The following is a 21,577-nucleotide window of genomic DNA, read 5'->3' as shown; positions in this document are numbered from 1 at the left end:
GTTTTATTTTCCATGTGTAAATCTTTGCTCCTTTTCAAATATATTTTATTTAAGGAGTTAGCTTTATTTTGTTCCTTAAATGGTTATTCAGCCATCCCCTTTCATTATATTTTATTTTTTCTATTTTCTCTCTTGAAGGATGAGTTTCTGGGAGTAGAGGCTTACTTTCACACCATATTTGCTCATCGCTGGTATGAATTCTTTCTTTGTAACTTTTAAGTGATACACATATGGCTATAGTTTGGGGTCATTCTGCAGATCAATAGAGGGAAATTTCCTCAGAAAGGTAGAGAGCATTACATTGGAGACTAGTTGGAGACTATTCGCTCAGCACAGACCCTCCCACGTTGCCCTCCTCACCTGATGGGGGGACTCACTGCAGTAGGTGGCTTCTTGGTCCCATGAAAGGAAGAAAGGGCCAGGAGCCAAACACCTGAAAAATCAGGAAAAATTATTTAATCTTTGAACCTTCGTGTTTTCACTTACAGAATGAGTAAAATAATACTTGTCATTCTCCTCTTAAGACTGTGTAAAGATAAACTCATATCACAGAAATGGGGCGCCTGGTGGCTCAGTTGGTTGAGCGACCACCTTCGACTTAGGTCATGATCCTGGAGTCCTGGGATCAAGTCCCACATTGGGCTCTCCGCTCGGCAGGGAGTCTGCTTCTCCCTCTGACCCTCCCCTCAATCATGCTCTCTTTCTCTCTCTTAAATAAATAAAATCTTTAAAAAAAGAAAAAAGAAATGCCTGTGCTTTGAGAAAGCAGCCGCGTTCTCCACCGTATGGGCTGCTGTGGACAGCGTGAAGCTGAAGAGACTGACCTTTGACCCAACAAAGGGAGGTACCTCTTGATCCCCTCAAAGGGAACCCTAAGAGTTGTGGGGAATGAAATCTACTTGGGAAATCAAGGATTCCATTTGGAAAATTGGAAACAATTCTGGTATAATTAGGGACTTTACACGATCTATGGTTGACGGTACCAATATCTCCTGATTGGAAATGCCTACAGCTGTTGGGCTCTGCAGTCTTGGTGTGGGAAGGAGCTACTGTGTAGTAATAGTGGCCGATAACAGAAAATGCTTGCAGGTTCAACAGAGCCAGGGTAACTTCAAATCACGTCTTCACATCTCTTTCCTACAATCGATTCCCCCCCTCTCCGACTCACACACACGACTAACACATTCACTCACCGTTCCACTCCTAATCTGTAGGTATGTCTTCTCTGACATTTTAGGAGGGAGGCCGTGGTAGCACACACCGTGTGTGAATGGTGCGCTCTGGAGTTGTAGGGGCTTCCCAGCCTTCTGCAGCAGCGCTGACTGGGGGAGGGTGGGTATATTTAAGAAAATAGCTTTAAATAAGGTATGAGCTTTTCCCTAGGTGAGTCTGCAAACTTTTAATTCACGGAACAGCTGGCTGTTTGAGGGTCAGGAGCACTCCAACAGGGACTGGACCTACAGCAGCAAAGCAAGCTAGATCATGCTCCAAATCATCCATCTAATTAGCTGCAATTGTTTTCAAGCCTTTGCAGTGCTGGCAAATGGCGTTCTAGAGCACAGATCTGCAAGTTTTCCTTGCTCCGTGAAAGGTTATACTGTAAATATTTTTTTGTTTCCCAGACCACATGAAGTCTCTGCCACGACTACTCCGCTCTTCCACTGCAGCACAAAAGCATTCAGATATCATATGTAACGTGAGCGACAACATGGCTGTGTTCCAATAGAACTATTTGTGGTTTGAGTTTAAAATTTATACAATTTATAAAATTTGAATTTTATGTAATATTACCCACCACACACACAAACACACACACACACACACACACAAGCATTTGATTCTTTTTTCAACCATTTAACAATGTAATACCATTCTTAGCTTGATGACAGGCAAATACATGAACAGGTGGTGGATTGGATTTGGCCCACAGTTTATATTTTGTGGATGCCTGCTTTAGGTCCCTCACTGGAGGGTCATTCCAGAGGGACCAGTGGGGGCCACTGCGGGTTCTGGACTGTAACACTCTGGCCCAGTTGGGCCCCCTTGAGGACACTGAATCAACCTTGATCCGAAAGTGACCAGCCTGAAAGAAAGGGAAGATTTTGGTACAAAGCACTCTTTATAGTTCTCTGAGAGTCAAGATAACCACTGGATTCTCTAACTTACCCTTGTCAATGCTGGTGACATCAAAAAGCTAGAAAAGGTGCCTGCTGGTTTCTGGCAATGCTCTGACAGTCTTTAAGACCCTCTCACTTGGATTATTATAGTCAAGATGAAAGTCATAGTTTCAACCCTGAGATGGTTCCTTCTTTCCGGGGAGAGCCCCATATACATAGCATGTTGCAGCTTAGAGAACGTTCTCCCATGGCATACAAAAGATCTTGAGATTCCTTGTTTTTATTTGTTTATTTCTTGGGTTTGGGTTTGTTGATGTTGTTGCATATTTTTAGGAGATACTAAAAAAAGATAAAAGAAAAAAAATCTTAACTTTCTACCACCTGCTACTGAATTAAGCGCTGGTATGAAAATGTAATATTCTGTGTGGTTTGTTTGATCACACGGTTCTCTGATGCCATATCTAATTTTTCCAGCCTGACCTTTCCTAAAATTCTGCTGGCTCTTTCATTGGGATTTAAGTGAAAGGGCAAAGCGTCTTGCATAAATATAGAAACAGAGTAGGAATTTTATAAAATCCACTGAAGCAAAAGAAACTCAGGGCAATTAATGGCATTCGTTGAATCTACTTGCTCTCAGGGAACTTACTATCCTGCACCATACAGAAAACCTCTGGGTAATGCACTATTTATCATTTATGGAAGAAAAGAGGGCTGTAAAAAAAAATCAAAGGGAACAAGTATGTCTATATATTGAAATCAAACATTGACCAGACTACCTTTCTTAAGCTATTTCAAGAGTAAAGATCTGGAATTTTAGTAAGGACATGTGCGTGTGACCCAACCCCTCCTCCATGAAATATCCTTCCCTATCAAAAACAACCCCTCCCTACCCCCATATACAAATAAGAGTCCTATGTTTTTAACCTCTAAAATAATATGAAACATGCTTAGGAATTTTCATAGTTATTTAAGTCTAGATTAGAGTCAGCTCCAAAGAATAGGACCAGCCCTCAAACCCAGACTGGTGTTCCTGGGCCTCTCTTCTCCCTTGACGTTCCCAGTGACCTTGTCTTCTTTCCCTTTCTCTATTTTTTGTTTCCTTTTATTTTTTAAAGTTAGCTGATTTTGAAAAAAATTGAAATTATGGAAAATTCAAAAAAAATAACATCACATCCCACCATCCAAAAATAACATCTACCACATTTCCTTCTGTCACAAAAAATTAAATATTGCAACTAAAACTGAAGTCCCCTTTCCACCTCCCCAGAAGCAACCTTTATCGTGAGTCTGTCGTATATCTTTCCATACCATTTTTGTTCCTTCTGTACATTGTGAATCCACAAATATTCTATGGTGCTATTTTATAGATTTATATTTTAATAAATGGACTCACTCTGTGCATATGATTCTGCTTCTTGTATTTTTCAATCAATACCATGTTTTTAAATCTTTTCATATATATTTTTCTTCTTTAAAGCTGCTCATCACCCACAGTACCCCCTTTGTAATTATTGTCTCTCATTTCCTGACGCCTTGCAATAACAATATACAAGCTCTCTTAATTTTAAATATTCTACTACCAGTCACCATGGGAAAGCAGGAAATGCTAAACAAGAAACATGGAAAGTTACAGAATTTCAGAGATCTTAGGAAGTCCAGAAAATACAGCCCCATGCTATGATCCTTAATATCCAAGCCAGACGGAAATGGTGGCTGGAAACCCCACCATATTTTGTTCTTTTGTTTTTGAAAGTAGATCTCAATCAACTTCATCCCTCCTCTTGACCTAAAAAGAAATATTCTGCTGACCCCACTTATTGTAATAAGGCTCAGCCTAGGCTCTCGTATGGCCGTGAAGGAACCCAAAAGAAATGATCCATTAGTTTCAATGGGTGAGTTACTTTCTGAGGTCACCTGGACCAGACAGAACCCATTTCATTGAAAGATTTCACTGTTAAGAGAACAAAAGGCTGAAGAGCCTGGATCTGACTACCTGAATTTCAATGCCAGGTCTGCCCCTGACAAGCTTTTGGGTCTCAGACAAGTTTCTTTATATCCATGTGTAATATTGTCTCATCTCTAAAATGAGAATAATAATGGTTGTTTGAGGATTAAGAGCTAATCTATAATGAGTCCTTGATAACTGTTAGTAGCCATCACTATTGTTATTGTTATTCGGGGTCCTGTAGATTCATGGTGCCCACATCGATTCGCAGTCAATGAAGAGAAATGAGCTTTATACCTCTTCCTGAAAACTTGTCATTTAGATGCAGTCAATATGCCGGGTTATCTAGTGATATTCAGTTTTAAGGGCAAGCTGAGCTAAAAATCCATACATGAATATAGGTTCAAAAGTTGATATCTCACTTACGTGCAGCCCCATGAATTTTCAGGATTAAAAAACCAACATCATTACCGTCGAGAAGTTTTGTGAATTCACATCAGAATGCCAACTAGGGAGTCAATGTTTTAGCAATAGTGCAGCCTGAAATAGTGGCCCGTAAGGAGTGCCCTGAGGGCAAGGGGAAGAGGTTATGGGTACTTTATTGGCGATGAATGGGTTATGGGTATTTATTGGCGATGAAGAAGAAGACAATGGTCAATAAAGAAGATGTTTATTAGAAGCTGTGATTATTTTTACCAAACTAAGCCCACTCAGGTGGAATTATGGAGTTACCCACAGAAATAAGATGATCATAATAACTATTGGACTCTTGTACACACTATGGGAAAAGTATTTGCTATGATTTTTCTTTATAGGAAGAAAGCTCCTGTGATAAAACAATGACAAATAGCTTTTATGAACTTTTGGGAGTTGGACTACTTGTGGAGTTTTCGGGTGAAGAAGCCACCTTTGCCAATAGTGACAATTTTCTCAATCAACATTTCGTGAAACTCTGAAGTTCCAAAAAATCCCCCCAAACAAAGTCAAAGCCAGTGTGTAGGAGAAAATTAAAGGCGAGAGTGCTAAAACGAGGAATTTTAAAAAGTCAGTTGCCATTTGAAAGATTTTAAGCAAATGGAAACCACCAGAAGAAAGGAAGAAATCCCTGCTGCAGCAGCACATGGGTTAGAAGTCAGGAGGCCACTGGAGGAAAATTCTGTACCTATTCTGAGCACAAAACATTCTTGGAGTGTCAAAGGTTTGTCGCAGTTGTGTTCAATACACATTCTAGGGCTTGATTGCTATGGAAAACGCAGAGATGGTGAAGTATTCTGCAGGTGTCTTCAGAGGCCCAAACCTGTGTTCACCTTAGGTTCACACTTCTCTGGAGACCACTTAATTGACTTTTTTTTAAAACTATGAAGATCAAAGCCATAGCCAATGTTTTAGGAGCTTCTTTACCACAGAACACTGATCTAGAAACCATGTCTTCTGTAGTATTCCAAATTTCATTTGAACCATATGTAATTTGATTTAAGTACACAAATAATGATTTTTAATTCCCTAAAACGAAAAGACAGGATATTCTCTGATTATGGTAAGATAACCTCATGCTGAACTCCTGCTCTGGCCAGCTGTTTGGGTGGGGCCCTCTTCTACCAGAGGAGGTTGTCAAACACATTTGTGCTCCCACCTGCTGCTTAAGACACGGATGGGAGGTAATGTTGGCATCACCACCTGGATGGTAAACAGATCCCATCCAGGTTATTCATGACCCCTTAGCAATGAGGACACATTCTCTGACTAAGGGAGATTTTGATCTAGAAGTTGCTTCCTGGATTCATGGCTGCATGGTTTTTGTCAGATTAGTGGTCTCTCTGTTAACAGACAGAATTTATTTACTGCCGATGGTGGTCCCTTACCACGACTAAACCTATCCTTTATATGCAAATGTCAACGTCCAGTTGGATTGAAAGTATTCTTTAAAATTATGATCTGATGAGATGCATGGTCTACCCACTTCAGAAAATGTTAATACTTCTCAAATTAAAGTATTTTTAAAAGGTCTTATCAGGATTTAGGATTACTATTTCAGTATTGGCCCATCTCTTGCATTTTAGAACCTCGAACCCATAAACAGGAGCTTGATTTTCTCCTAGCCAAAGAGTCTTTTCTCCTTAGCTACTAAAACATTCCATTTTGATGTGACTTAACTTTGAAAGAAAACTTACAGCCCATGGTAACATTTACCACATGTGGTAAAATATATGCTCATTATAAAACTCATAATAAAAATAAATTTTGCATCTGAAGAACTTGGGTGAATTTGAGCCATGAGACAAAAAAAAAAGGGCTCATCACACATTTGCTAAATATTAATTCTCTACTGAGCCATGAAATGGAGCAAAGTTCTAAAGATAAATATTAATGGGGAGTTTCTGCCAATACTATCCAAGAGAATACATTATAATAGTAAATATATCGAGTGAGAATTTCGTTTCCCTGGAATTAAAATAAGCTAAAACTTCCTCTTATGAAGAAATCCTTTACTAATTTGAATTACTATAACCTCTGTACAATTGTTTTCCTTTAAGCATTGATTATTTGGGACCTAGAAAGTCTTCTTAACCTTTTGGTCTTTGGAGAAAGCTCTATGCACTATCCCTGTCAAATGCCTGTGTGTTGACTTAGTTTTGATGAACATCTTGATGGCTTTAATAGAAAACCTTGTATCCCAGACTTTTCTCTGCCACTCCATGACATCATTTTAGATAAATTCTTAAAAAGAACAATGAAAAGGATATTTAAGATTCTACCATTTTAACAGACTTGTCATTCTCCTTCTTGATTTATTCACACACACAAAAATTAACTCACACTTCTAGAAGTAATTACTAAATTTATATATTCATAGAAAACCAGCATACAAGTAGATGATATCACAATTTGATATTTATGAAATGCCAGTTTTCCATAAATATAGAAAATCAGCAATTATAACTGGAGCTGTTTATTACCGTTTGGGAGAAAATAAATAACAAATGGACCCACTATTCGTTAAAATTCCTCAATAATATAACAACTGTCCCCAACTCAAAATAGTCCTATGTGATAACCGTGTTTTGACTTCAGAGTCACTTATGCTAGTCACTTACATTTAAAATAATCCTTGCTAAAATATTCTAATTAGCCTTTTCCTGTATTTTCTTTGATATCTACCAATCTTAACATTTTGTGCGTGTGTGTGTGTGTGTGTGTGTGTGTGTGTTGTCTGTGTTGGTTCTGTGTTGGTTCAAAGCACAATCTTATTTGCTCTCAAGAATAGGATTAGCCAGGGGGCGCCTGGGTGGCTCAGTGGGTTAAGCTGCTGCCTTCGGCTCAGGTCATGATCTCAGGGTCTTGGGATCGAGCCCTGCATCGGGCTCTCTGCTCAGCAGGGAGCCTGCTTCCCTCTCTCTCTGCTTGCCTCTCTGCCTACTTGTGATCTCTCTCTGTCAAATAAATAAATAAAATCTTTAAAAAAAAAAAAAGAAAAAAGAATAGGATTAGCCAGGATTGTGGGTGAGCTATGAAAGAAAGTTATCATGAATCTCTCCCATAACTATACATACATGTATATATATAAAAGTTCGACTAGTCATTTTGCTACTATGTCAAGAGCAGAACTAGGTGAACGGATCTTCGAGAACACACCAGCAAAAGGAACCTCAGGATGCATGAGAATGGGCACTTCTACCTTCACGATGTTAAGGAGGAAATGAGTAGTATGTTCTTTGCCATCACGAAGTGCTAGATTTTCTAAAGAGAGTATTAAATTTTCTACCCTTTTGGTCCATCCTCCAGAAGTTTTTCAGGTTTTTGGTTTGTTAGTGTTATCTTGCCCCTCTTAAAGTAACAGGGTTTTAGATAACCATCTTTCTTGCCAAGGCTCCCTTCAGCTGCGGCCAAGGGAGCTATTTTAAGACTTCAGTTTCTAGCCAGTATGTTTTTACATTCAGTGTTGGAGATTTTGAAGGAAGAAAAGGAACAATGCACAAATAAAACACGTGTAAATAGATTGTTTTCTCAGAAAATGATAGTTACCAGTTGTTAAAGAACTCATGGTGTTGAAGAATTTGGAATGAAAATAAAGAAAGAAGGTGAAAAGGTATTCAACCAAGACCTTGGGTTGTAATGAACTCAGAGATCAGGCACTGAGCCCCTTGGAGCTCCACCTGCAATACCCACCCCTCTCCTTGATTACCTGTGGGTATGTAGATTACGGGTTCTTGCAGTCATTTAAAGACACATGTAAAATCATACCATAGGGTTGGTTTTGTAAGTCATATATTTAATACACTATATATCACAAATCTCTTTCTCTGTCATTAAATATTTCCGTAGTGGCTTTAGAGTGTGAATCTACTCTTTTTCAACCAATCCATTATTATCAGGTAAATGTGTTATTTCATATCACTGATATTTTAAACATTGGAATTATGATCATATATATAGCTTTACAAACTTTTTTTAGGTATTTCTTTGAAAAAGTTCCTAGAAGCTAAGGTTCTTTTTAAACATTTCTAGTGATGAGAGATTTTGCACATCTCAAGACAAACTTTGATTATTGGACAAGTCCAATTCAACTAAAAGCTGCTTCTGATTCTCATAGATTAAATTAGATTTCCCTAATAGGCTAGAGCTTTTCATGTGCTTACCAAGAGCTAAAAATTACTATTACTCAAAAGATATGTTTTCTATATTCCTCATTTTCTGTTAACCTTTCTTTGGGCATTTCCTCATAGTGTCTTCTGTCTTCAAACTTTTTTGGGAGAGAGAGCATGCCAGCTTTGAGGGAAGAGGAGAGGGAGAGAGAGAGAGACTCTCAGGCAGGCTCCATGCTCAGCACAGAGCCTGATGTGGGGCTCCATCTCATGTCCCTGAGATCATGACCTGAGCTGAAATCAAGAGTCGTTTGCTTAATTAATTGAGCCACACAAGTACCCCTCTCTTTAGACATTTTATTTTTTTGATTTTGTTTTATTTTTTCATTTTAAAGTGGAAGGTAGAGTAACAAAGATGTAGCATATTTTCATATATTTCAAATTTTGTGTAATTTAACTGATATTCAAAATGAGCCAAAGAATTATCTTCTATTTTTAGGCTTGAGTGAATGTGGCAGAGACTACAATTTTTCCCCACTGTCTATTTTCTCCCCCCTTAGTGACAGAAGACAGCCTTATGAGCAGACAGAAAATTATTTTCCAACCTTTTTTACAACTCGTTGTGAGAATATACCTACATTCTGGCCAATGGGACGGAATTGGAAGTATTCTGTGGGACTTCCAACTTAGTGGAAGCTGACCCAGCTTCCCCTCTCTTTATTCTTTCCTTTTCTATTTCTTTATACATGATGTTTAAGACCTCTCTAGTCCTATTGGAATATGAGGTAATCTTGTGGTTGGAAGTAATGCCCCAGGATAGCAAAATAGAAAGGTCAGAGAAGCCTGGTGTCCAAAAACCATAGACCTTCCATAGCATAGCTCATTGCTTAACTTCCAGAATTCATTTTGGTGTGAGAAAAACAAATTTCTATTTTATTTCAATGATTGTTATTTTGGTTGCCTTTGATAGTAATTGCATAATGCAATTTCTAACACATACAGGAGTCATAAAACCCAAGTGCTAATAGAGAATAATTATTAATTATCCATGCCCTACCAGGATCCTGCCTTACTATAGGACATTCATGGTAGACAAAAAGGATATGATCAATGAAGAAAGCCATATCAAGTACATATCAAGTGTATATAATCAATTGTTTTGGAGAGAATCTTGATTTATGGGACTATCTTTATAGCCATGTATTCAACTAATAACCTACCCTGATAGATACCAAACACTCTAGAGTGTACCATACATTTGTTAATCTACATAGAAACTGGGGACTGTGGCTACATCTTTAGTAACTCAAAATCTTTAATGTTCTCAGGAATTGTTAGAAGCAGGATGGTTCTTGGTAACAATGACAGAGGTCAAAGTGAATGTCAGAAAGATAAACTGAAAGAAGATATTAGCTGAAGTTCAACGATCTCATTGATCCCACACAAACATATGACTATTTCTTAGAAGGCAGTGGGTATGAAATATACATGGGAAAAAGAAAGATTTGGATGGAGAAAGTGTGGAGGAGAAAACCAAAGAAATAGAATTTGTCAGTTAACCCCTGGCTCTGAGTACTAGGCAGCCTCAAAAGATTTATTCCCTTAGGTTTTGGTCCTGTTTCCTTTTTGCCTCTTCCTTAGCCCACAGTGAAACACAGACACATATAAGGTAATGACTGCAAACATTGTTTGACAATCAGAAGAGAACTCAAGATAGAAGGAGAAAGAAGAAGAGCCCTAATCTCCTTCTCATGGTCATAGAGAACTCATGGAATTTGCTTTTGGCAGCAACTGTCACAACTATATATCCCTGAGCTTGATTTCCATGTTAAATCCCTTTTCCTATTATGCAGAAATTGGATGCTATTAACATAAATAGCCAATTTAAATGTAAGATAACAATGATGAACATAATTCAAACAGCAATGTCATAAAGCCATTTTAAATAACTTTTGAAAAATCATTTTAAATTTCATTCAATGTATATTTTGATAGGGTTAAAAATTCCTTCAGAAAACATCCATGGATGCTGTGAATTTGAGGCTACCTGAATTATTGCTAAAGATCTGCCAAGAGAGCACTTACCAATGAGTTTTAATGACATTAACGGTAGTAATTTCCAGCTGGAAAACTTATGGGAAGAGAGAGATTTACCTTTTTTTTTCCCAAAAGTCAAGAAGAAATGGAAGGTTTCTGATAGTCATGGGAAGTGGAGTTAGGGTGAGATTCTGTCTAAGAGATAATAATTTCTCTTTTTACTTCAGTTACATAAAAAAAACGAAGGAAGAGTGATAAAGGGGGAAAGTACTCAAGAGAATTGTTTCCTCGGAAAGCTGTCAAGAGGGAATTAAGAGAAATTATCCCAGCCAGAGTAAGCCTCCAGCACACACAAAATCAACAAGGGCCCCAGACACCCAATGTAAGCGGAACAGACTCGATATGCCTCCAGAAGGATCTCAGCTATTAACTAGAAACCAAGGAAAGTGGGATGTAGCCATCAGTGCCTCCCAGTGCAAGTCATAGGAGTTCATTCAAAAAATCTGCTAGTCAGAATTATTTACTTAACAATTAAATGGGTTCTAGGTTTATGTATTTCAAACAACAAGTGGAGGAAGTATTTGCTTGTTTTGTGATTCTTTAAGATGGTCAGGATGAAGAAGAAAGCAAAAGGCCTTTGTTCTCATTACATGGAAGGTGGTAAAATTACGATTGTTAGTGGGGCTGCAAAGAGCAGAGGATGCAAAGAAGCCTTGGTTAAGGTGCCTGACCGGAGAAGGGTAGATGGAGAAGGTGTCACAAATTCACAATAGACAGACTACAGGGACAGGCTAACAGAGTGGGCTTCGGGAATGGCTTAGAATCTGGAAGAGATCCAGATGCAAACCGCCTGACATTTCTTTTCTTCCCATCCCTACACAGCCCTGTGCCGAATTATGCAAAGAAATTCAATGAAGATGGGCCTACAAATCAGAAAGAAGTCAAGTAGTCTTGCACTTGGATTCTTGGGCCCTGCCACAGATGCGTGAAAAGGTCAAGCAAAAATATCGGAAACTGCGACCCGACTCCCTCCCGTCTTAAATATTGACAAGATCTCCCCACAGAGGTGGCACAGGAGTTGGGGTCGGGCTGATCACGAGTGATCTCCATCTACTGAAAGCCGCAGCCAGGCTCCAGCTCAGCTCCACTCCAGGGGAAATCAGAACTAATTGACCTCAGCTGAGAGGCCAGAGGGAGGATAGTGTTTAGATGTTCTGGGAAATAAGTTAAACAAAACAGAAAACTTTCCCTTGGTCCGCTGTTCCTTATACACTCTATTCAGAGTCCAGTACAAACTTACGAGACTTGAGAATGAATAGGAAAACGTGAACTACATTAAAAGGAAACACACCCAATACAGACAGATATTGGTATTAGCAGAAGAAGACTCCAAACAATGATTATCAACACACTAGGGAATGTACAGGAGGAGATGGATATGATGGAGAAAGAAGAGAGTTGTTGCAGGAGAACAACACAACTATTTTTTAAAACACCTGTGGAAAACTCTGGAACTGAAAAATGCGTATCTGAAATTTAAAAACAATCATCGGATAGGCTTACCAACAGATTGGACACTGCAGAAGAAAATAATCCATGACCTTGAAGAGAGACTATTCAAACGGTCAGAAAGAGAAAAGACATGAAGAAAAATAAAGAGCACCAGTCATTTCTAGGCTATCGCACATAAACTTGGAGTCCCAGATGTATTCACATACGTAACATTTAAAAGTGAAGATGGATTTGGGGGGACTGCCTTGCATATCTTTTTTTGGAACTTCCTGTGAATCTCTAGTTATTTCAAAAGAACAAGAACAAACAAGGTCAAAATGAAGGTGAAACAAAGACGTTTTCAGATAAATGAAAGCCGAAAGAATTCAGCAGCAGATCCACATTACAAGAAATGCAAAAGAAAGTTCTTCAGGGTCAAAGAAAATGGTACTCCACAGAAATGGGAATCTACACAAAGGGAAATAGAGGACCAGAAATAATAATTACATCAACACATAGGAAAGATTATTTTCTTCTCTTCTTAATTTCTTTAAAAGACAATTTTTCTGTTACAGGAAAAACATTGGTCATGTTTGTGTGGCTTTTAAGACATGTAGAAGTCAAATGCACAGTCCAGTGTAGGACCCCAACAGCAAAACAAGGAAGTAGTAAATACACTCAGTAAAACTGTAGGTCTGGAGGGCAGTATCTAAGTTAGATCAAAAACCTGGCACAGACCACTGATGGAACAGGGAGTGATGAAAAAACAAAACAAAATGGCAACTATCGGGACCTCATGTTAGGTTAGAACCAGGCCATCTGATGAACCTTGACACGTTTGCTAACTGTTCCACCTCTCAGATGGTAGAATAACCAAAGAAAGAAATTACAACTCTGAACTTAATTATGAACCAATAAAGCAACACCAATTCCTGAATTGAAAGTGACAGAAACCTTGGAAGACAGTGACATTTGCGATGATCACAGAACTGGAGCACACTGGATGGTCAGGATTGTGGAGGTCTTGCTCCTTTTCAGTGTGGGTTTCAGACTGGTAGCAACAACTTCACCGGGGAACTGTTAGAATTGCAGAATCTAGAGCCCCAGCACAGGCCTATGGAATCAAAATCTGCATTTTCACAAAATTCCAGGTAAATTTTATCCAAGTTGAAGTTTCAGCAGCCCTGCTTAGGCTGCCTTTTAAAATGCAGATTCATGAGTTCCCTGGAAGAAGTGTTGGCTCACTCACTGTGAAGATGAACCTCACCAATCTAAATACTCGTAAAACTCCCCAGATTATTCTCTATGCACTACTATTTGGTACTCTCTATGCACTAGTGATCATTGTGCTAAGATGAGAATTTTTCGAAGTACGTTTCTTGAATAAAAAAGAATCCTGAAATAAAATAAGTACCAGAAGCCTTACTAATTCCCCTCTTATAAATTCATGGTCTGAGAAGTCATTTAGGAAAAAGTGTCTGAAATTATTTGAGGCAGTGTTTCTTAGAGGAACTCAATCCTGGAATACTATTCCTGCTCACCTCCCCCCATAGCAGAAGCTCATGGAATTATCCCATGGAACTTCATTTTTTGTGTGTGGACCTCAATTTCAGTAATGTGGCCTTAAGTGTCATATGTGTGGCTTCTGGAAGTTCAGAGAAAAAAATCAGGAGGATTCTCATGCCTTGAGACTTCAAAAGGAAATAGAGTTCAGAATGGAGAATCCCAACATATACATAAATCAACAGATGGCACTTCAAGTTCACCAGCTCAAAGACAAGGACAAGGAGACGGGAGTGGCTTCTCTCAGAAGCTCAAATTGGAAAGTTGGATCAAGGGCATAGGACCAAGAGTAAGGATTTTAAAGACAATGTTGTCACCATGTTTTTCAGAGTCCACAATCTGAGGGTTTTGAAGGGGCGGGGGTGGGAGGTTGGGGGCACCAGGTGGTGGGTATTAGAGAAGGCACGGATTGCAGGGAGCACTAGGTGTGGTGCATAAACAATGAATACTGTTACGCTGAAAAAAAAATTAAAAATTTAAAAAAATAAAACAAACAAACAAGAAAACAATGTTGTCACCATGGAGACTTAGACTGGAAGAGGCTGAGACTTGCAATAAGGCTTAAGAACAGCTATTGTTCAGGGATGAATCTGGGCCAGTAGGAAGAGTACTCCCATGCCAGGGAGAGATGTGCTGTCATGTTCACGCTGCCTCTAGTGCCCCGGCGGCCTCCAGGGGTCCCCTATCCCAGGAGGTCCTCACCTCAAAATAAGAGCCTTGAAGTCATTCATCTCTCAGAGCTTCCTGTTCTCGACTCTCAGTGTTCTTACTCCTAATCATGCTCAACCCCACCACATTTTTGTTTTCCTTATTGGACTTTTGTGGGAACCGACACCAAAGGGGCTGGATGCTTATCGTGCCTGGAAATTCTCTCTTGTAGCCCAGCAGACAACCCTACATCAGAACAAAGAATTCCATGGATGGATGGCATTGTCCCTTCATTCTACACACCTCCAGAAATAATTTCTTTTGTTAGCTGATTCTTTTCTCCTTCCCCTGCCCACTCTGCTCCCAGAAAGGAAGACTGATTAAGGTCACATTACAGAAAAGGATGGTTTCCAATAGTACATAATGCTGAAAATCCAAAAAATACTAGAACTTTTGGAAATCGTGGAAAAGCTTGCATGGCTATTCCTGAAATTAGAAAATGGTTAGAGTAGCCTCTCTTCTGGCTTTTGAGATGTTATAATGCAGGCAAAGGCCCGACTGCTTATCTCATTAATTTTGTGGAAATGTTATTATCATATTCATGAAGAAACAATAAAATAAAAATGTAAAGGATGAGACCTAGTACTTCTGCTGTTCAATCATAATCTCTGACACAGTCAATACGTAAGTTCAGCTTATGTTTTTTCAAACATTCTGAACAGGCCCTGACTTCACACTTTTACCCAAGCAAAAAACCAGCATAGACTAGCACATGAAGACGTGTACTCTGTTGTTGCCAAACGAGCCCCATAATGACATGAAGTCCTTCTAGTACGTACTGCAATATCACTTTATTGCTGTCTTCAGTAATGAATCCAATTATTAAAATAATTCTGCACTTCCCTATTTTGGTGGGGGTTCAGAACAGAAACTCAGACTGTCGGCACTGCAAGAAAACAGCTACAGGTCAACGGCGTAGGGTTTGTGAAGTGGTGACCGCGGTCACGTACTAGCCACAGACACCTTTATCTGACTTCTGTTTGTTTGGGATGAGCACATTTTTAAAAGGGCAATGCAGCTCCTCAGTGTTACAGTCAAAGTGTTAGAACAGCTGAGCTCCTACTGTCCTACTCTTTATTCAGTGGTAACTACTGGACCGAACCCTTCAAGCATTTCAGTTTGCAGCTCTCCTCCCTATGGAAATTGTTAGGATTCAAAGGGACACCAGAAATCATCAAATCCAATGAATTCACAGATGTTGGCAGGCCCACAAGGGGTTGTGAGGGTTTTACATTGATAAGCCAAGACAACATTTTTCATCCAAAGGAAGCGGTTATCTAAAATAGTAAATAATAACAAGTTATTTTGATAATAAAAAACAGAACGACCATTTCCAAGAAAAGCCACTTAGCAATGTTCCAGTAACAAATATATAATGATGTAGATGTAACATTATCTTTTTTTTTTTTTTTTTTTCCAGTTTGCCACTGACCAATGGAAACTTCCTCTCAGACTATCACTGGCTCTCAGACTGGTGTCTGGGAGCCACTGACTTGGTTCAACGTCTTATTTTAGAAGTGAGGATACAGTTCCATGTTGTTCCTAAAGTTGCATGGCTGGTAAGGACCAGAGCCAGATCCAACCCCCAACTTTCCAGTGCCAAGACCAAGGTTTCCTGACTTCTCCAGTTGCTGGAGAGCCCTGTGTCATAAGGCTCTTCTGGAGACAGCCCCATAAAATCCTGGCTCACCTGTATAACCTTGGGCAAGTTAGTAAACATCCCTGGCCTCCTCGGACCAGGTCTTCCACGTTCGTTGGAGGACTTCATTTATTTGAGTTCATTGTCTCTCTTCCCATTCTTCCAGCACTCAAGGTCTGCACTTGAGACACAATGTCCCATTTAAGTCCATGGGAAGTGTAAGATGGAAGAAGGCGGGGCGCTGGCCGATGGATGACACTCTCATTTCCCTTTGTAGCCCTCACAAAGCCAGACCCCTTGCTCTCTCCCCAGGGCCAGTCACAGAAAGGGTCTGTGGGTAAAGGAAACAAACCGGCAGCCAAAAAATTAATTGAAAAGTAAATTAAATCTTTACTGTCATCTCTGGAAATTCCAAAAAGGACTCATAAACCACTGCAAATCTTTTGGAATCCTCTTTTCCTATCCACACACCTTTGCCCCCCACATCCCTACACACTGGCCCCGTCTTCCCACACACAACCCCTTGGTGCCAGAGTGGATCTTAATGCTCTCTCCTTTCTCCCGGCAATCCCAGACCCACCCTCCAGTTCAGACAGAACAATGTTTCTAGTTCGTAGTTTTCTTTCACTCTCTTTTTCTGCCCCTTTTCCCCCACTTCAATGAGTAATACCCTCCATCTGCAGTATAAATCTCATTAAGCCCCTTTCCTCTTCAATTTCCTCGTCGCTCTTTCCCCTGATTTATGTGATCAGGCCAAGATGGGCTTCTCAGAAGCTGGTAGGGAAGGAGTGTAGATAATCACGCCTTCATGGTTGGTGTCCCTGCCACATATTTATTTACCAGATATTTATGCTACAAAAATACTTTATATTCCAAGACATCTTTAAACTCTTCATATTCCCACATATATAGGAAGCATTATTTGCTTTTTATAGAGTAAGGAACCAAATAAATAAGGGATATAATTGATTTTCTGAGGTCATTTAAGTCATTTGAACAAGAAATATATAAAGCAAATAGTTCCTTTATTCTTGTCCTACTCTTTGAAAAGATCTTCCACAGTAAATGTTGGTCAACAGGAAGTATTTACCAGATACTTAGTATAGTTCAGGCACAATTCTAGATGCTAGGAAAATAGGGAAAAATGAAACAGTCAAGATCCCTGTACTCACAGAGACTTTGATTATAGGGAGGAAGGAGTATATACATTGGCAGAGAGGTACTGAGGAAACAGATAAAGGGATACATTTTCAAACAATGAGAAAGGCTATAAAGAAAATGGAACAGAGTAATTTCATGGTCAGTGAGAAAGTGGGCAGGCCAGTAGCTCATTAAGTCTAGATGAAGAGATGGAGTTTTGGGGTCAGATCATGCCAGGTGATGCACAGCAGGTGGAAAGGTTCATAAGACCTAGGAGGCAGGGGGAGGGGGGGTGGGATGTTGAGGGAAAGGGGAACTTAGTGTGTTTGTCAAGCAGAAGAAAAGCCAGTGCTTGTGGAGACTGGAGTGAAGTTGTTCATGAACATGGTAGGAAAGGAGGTCAGGGTGCAGGTCATGTTGAGACTTACAGGCCAGGGCTGGGGGATGGGATTTATTCTAAGCCACTGGGAGAATTTCAGCAAGTGAGAAATAGAATTTCATTATTTTTATAAAATCATTCAGCTATGTTGAAAAAAGATTTCAGGAGGCTGCCGAGAAGGGTATTGCTTTTACTCAAGGAAGATAACACAGATTGCTTGGACAAGTGCAATGGCAATGGAGTAGGGAAAGGTAGATTCAGGATATATTTTTAGGTAGAGCAGATAAAACTTGCCGAGGAGCTGGATATGGGGTAAAGAAAATGATGATTCCTAGGTGTTTGCCTTGAGCAACTGGTGAATGGATAGTTGGGTCATTTCCTGAAATAGGGAAGAATAATTCAAAATATGGAGAAGTGGGCAGAATCAAATTTCGGTTTTGCCTGTGTGAAACTTGTAATGTTGGGTAGACAGGCAGGTAGAGAACTAAATGTTATGTGTGAGTCTGTCATAATTGAGGTCTGCATTCTGCTTTCTCGGCCCCAAATATCTCCCTTCCCTTTGTCAGCACCCTTCCAGTGTCAATTCAAGTGTACCTCTCTGGGAAGTTAGCAGCTGTCCCCTCTAGGGTTTCTTTTAGCACTAACCATGGGAGAAGTGGATGGTTTTGAGAACAATTTAAAGAAGTAAAGATCTGCAGGCTGGAGTGATGGTTTGATATGAAGGTTAGCTGGTGTCAACAGAGACTCACTGGATCCTGGAATGATCATACCATCCACTGAGCTGTTTACAAAACTAGGGGGATGGAGGGAAAACCATAGGTATCATTCTTAAAATGTTGAATTTGAGGCAGATATGAGACATACACATGGCAAGGAGGAAAAGGCAGTTGGATATTGGAGGTCCGCCCAGGAGAAAGGTCACTGCTGAAGATATGTATTCAGAGTCATTAATCCGGTAAGGAGAGGAGAGCCAAGGACCAACCATGTTAAGTTTGGTTGAAAGAAGGTAGTTCTGGGGGCATCTGGATGCTCAGTCAGTTAAACGTCTGACTCATGTTTCTGCTCAGATCATGATCTTATGGGTTGGGATTTCATGGGTCACGAGATTGAGCCCCTCAGTGCTCAGGAGGGAGTCTGCTTGAGATTCTCTCCCTCCCTCTGCATCTGTCCCTCCCCCTGCGCTCACTCTCTCTCTCCCAAATAAATATATAAATATTAAAAAAGAAGAAGAAGAAGAACAATAACAACAACAACAACAACAACAGCAACAAGAAAGTAGGTCTGAAGAAGTGATTGGAGAAAGGACATTCAGAGAAACAAGAGGAGAATTCAGAAAAGCGTCTTTGTATCCAGAAACCCAGATGAGACAACTTTGGAGAAAGAGGTATTAGCCAGTGGTGTGAAGTGCTGCAGAGAAGTAGCGACCCAAGGCCATGATTCTACCTGTATGCATTGTGTGCTGCACATGTGTCAGAACTCTCCAGAGCCACGGTGCACATCTCTCCCCATCTCAGTGACATCATATCTGAAGCTTGAATTGGCCATGGTGGGGGTATTAACACATGGAAATGAGCAAACACTACAGATCAGGTCTTCTTCCCCCCTCCAGTCCAGAGAGCTAGTTGCTAAACACCAGCATACCACCAATAAAGTCTATTAGAAATACCAAGGAACTTTTAAAATACACCAGTGCCTCTGTTTCATTCTTAGATATTTTTTTAAGGATTGTATTTATTTATTTGAGAGATAGAGTGAGAGAAAATGAGCAGGAGGAGGGGCAGAGGCAGAGGCATTGGGTCAGAAGCCCAATGCAGGGCTCAATCCAAGGACCCTGAGATCATGACCTGAGCCAAAGGCAGATGTCTAACAGACTGAGCCACCCAGATGACTCTCATTCCTTGATTTTTAATTCATTTGCTCTGAGTGTGCCCTAGGACAATTATATTCCTTAAATGTTCCCTGGGTGTTCAATTATGCAGCCAGAATAAAAAACCATGGATCACTAGAAAAATAAAACAACCACGTATTTAGTGTCCATGGAACACAACACTGATGTCTGAAAAGTAATAAAAGAAGTTAATCAAGAAGAAATAGTCTAGGATTCTGGATAAGTGAGACTGTATGGTACAAGTCTGAACAACCATAGTGTTAAGTCACATTTCTAGGGGCCAAGGTAGGTCAAGGGGGAACAGGGAATAAGCAGTATAGGTCCAAGCAGTATTGTTCAAAATTTTTTCCCAATCTTCTTGCTACAAAATAGAGCCAGAAAAAGAGGCCAACTCACAGAGGAGAACAAGATAGCCCAAATCAAAGACAAAGGGAAACTTTCCCCTGTAAATAGTGTACCTAAAAGCCAGCTCTATCCCTGGGCATTATGGGAGTCAATAAGTCCTCCCCACATTTTGGAATTTTCTGTAATTACATCTGAAAGAGACCCTGTCAGTCAGATGGGTATGAATTATGATCTCCATCTCCGTCATGTCTTATTATTGAGAAAGGAATCTTATTGTGAACAAAAACAATGCCTACCTATAGCGTAGATGATCAATAATAATTGCAATCCTTGATCAGTCAAAGCCCCTAAAGTAAGGTGAATAAAAGTCCCTAACTATTCAATATTCTTACCCCTTCTGCTATTGAATCATGCCTTTTCTTTTTTTTTTTTTTTTTTTTTGGCCTGAGGCTGGCAACATTTCCTATTGATTTATAAATAAATATCAGTGACATTTATGTTACCTAATGAGTACAGATGAGTACACATAGGGCTCAGACTTTACCCTATGATGAAGTGAAAGGTTTAAAGAAAAGTTAGTCAGAGTTTTTTATTTTGAATAAGTGGGGAAAGCCAATGAATCAAGAAATCTACCCACTACTAGTGTTCTTACTGTGTCTTTTACAAATTCAAAATATCCCATATTCCCTGTTTCTTTTAGGTGAGTATTTATAGTTTATTTTAAGAGGCGTGAAGAAAGCAACTTGAAAGATCACATAGTGCTTTCAGAATTCAAGGTAATTTTTTAAAAAGTGTGTGGAAGGGAAAAGAGCCTCTCAACCAATTAGCTAAGAGGGCGCACTATCCTTCAGGATTAAAATTACCAAGATATGTGTGAGGGTCCAAGTAGAGTCTCTTCTGCATCATCAAAGAGACTCTTTAGCTATTGAAATGAAGAAGAGGGCAACAGTTTTAATGGTTCAACAATCAAATGACTAAGATTATGAAGCATCAGGTAGGACAAATATACTTTCAAGTGGTAGAGATTTTTAATGTGGCAGAAGAATGGCTTTCAGCATCTGGTTTATTTTCCCATTTAAATGATTGTTGTGGGTAGTATTGTAATGTACAGAAGAGAGTTGTCCAACTGTATGAATTTATTTTATCTTCTTCCATAGGTAGCATGATTGGTTTGGTTTTATAAAAAACTATATTAGAATGAAGTAACATAACACATTAACAGAACTTTCAAGCTCCTGCAGATAATTTTTTCAGGTTTTAGAGAAGAGTGACATGGAAAGTGATGGTAATACAGGGAAATAAAAGGCCATTTTGCTAAAGCTTTAGCAGTACTGGGAGTAAGACTATCCTTTTGCTAACCTAAACAAATTTTTAAAAATCCTGTATAAAACAGGTGATTGCCTTATTATTTTTATATCCAGATGTTATCTCTTGTCATATCAGCTTGCTGATCTTCTGATATTTTAGGTGCAAAACAGAGAAGTGAAGATCAATGTTTAAGTAGCATCTATGTAAAATGGCTTATTGGCTATTGGACATAGGACAATTCTAAGTTCTCTTTCTCCACCAGGATGGTAAGAATGTGAATTATTTTCTGCTGCCCAAAGAACAGACTAAGAATGGGCTGGATCCATAGAATTTAATATTCACTTTTGTGGATATTGTAAAAGAATCTTAGGAACTTTGAAAGAAAGAATTGCTTTGCTTTGTGTTTTGGTTTTGGGTTTTTGTTTTGTTTTGTT

This window comes from Mustela erminea, chromosome 4 (genome assembly GCF_009829155.1).
Source record: "Mustela erminea isolate mMusErm1 chromosome 4, mMusErm1.Pri, whole genome shotgun sequence".
Lineage (NCBI taxonomy): Eukaryota > Metazoa > Chordata > Mammalia > Carnivora > Mustelidae > Mustela > Mustela erminea.
Note: the sequence above shows the minus strand (reverse complement) of the source record.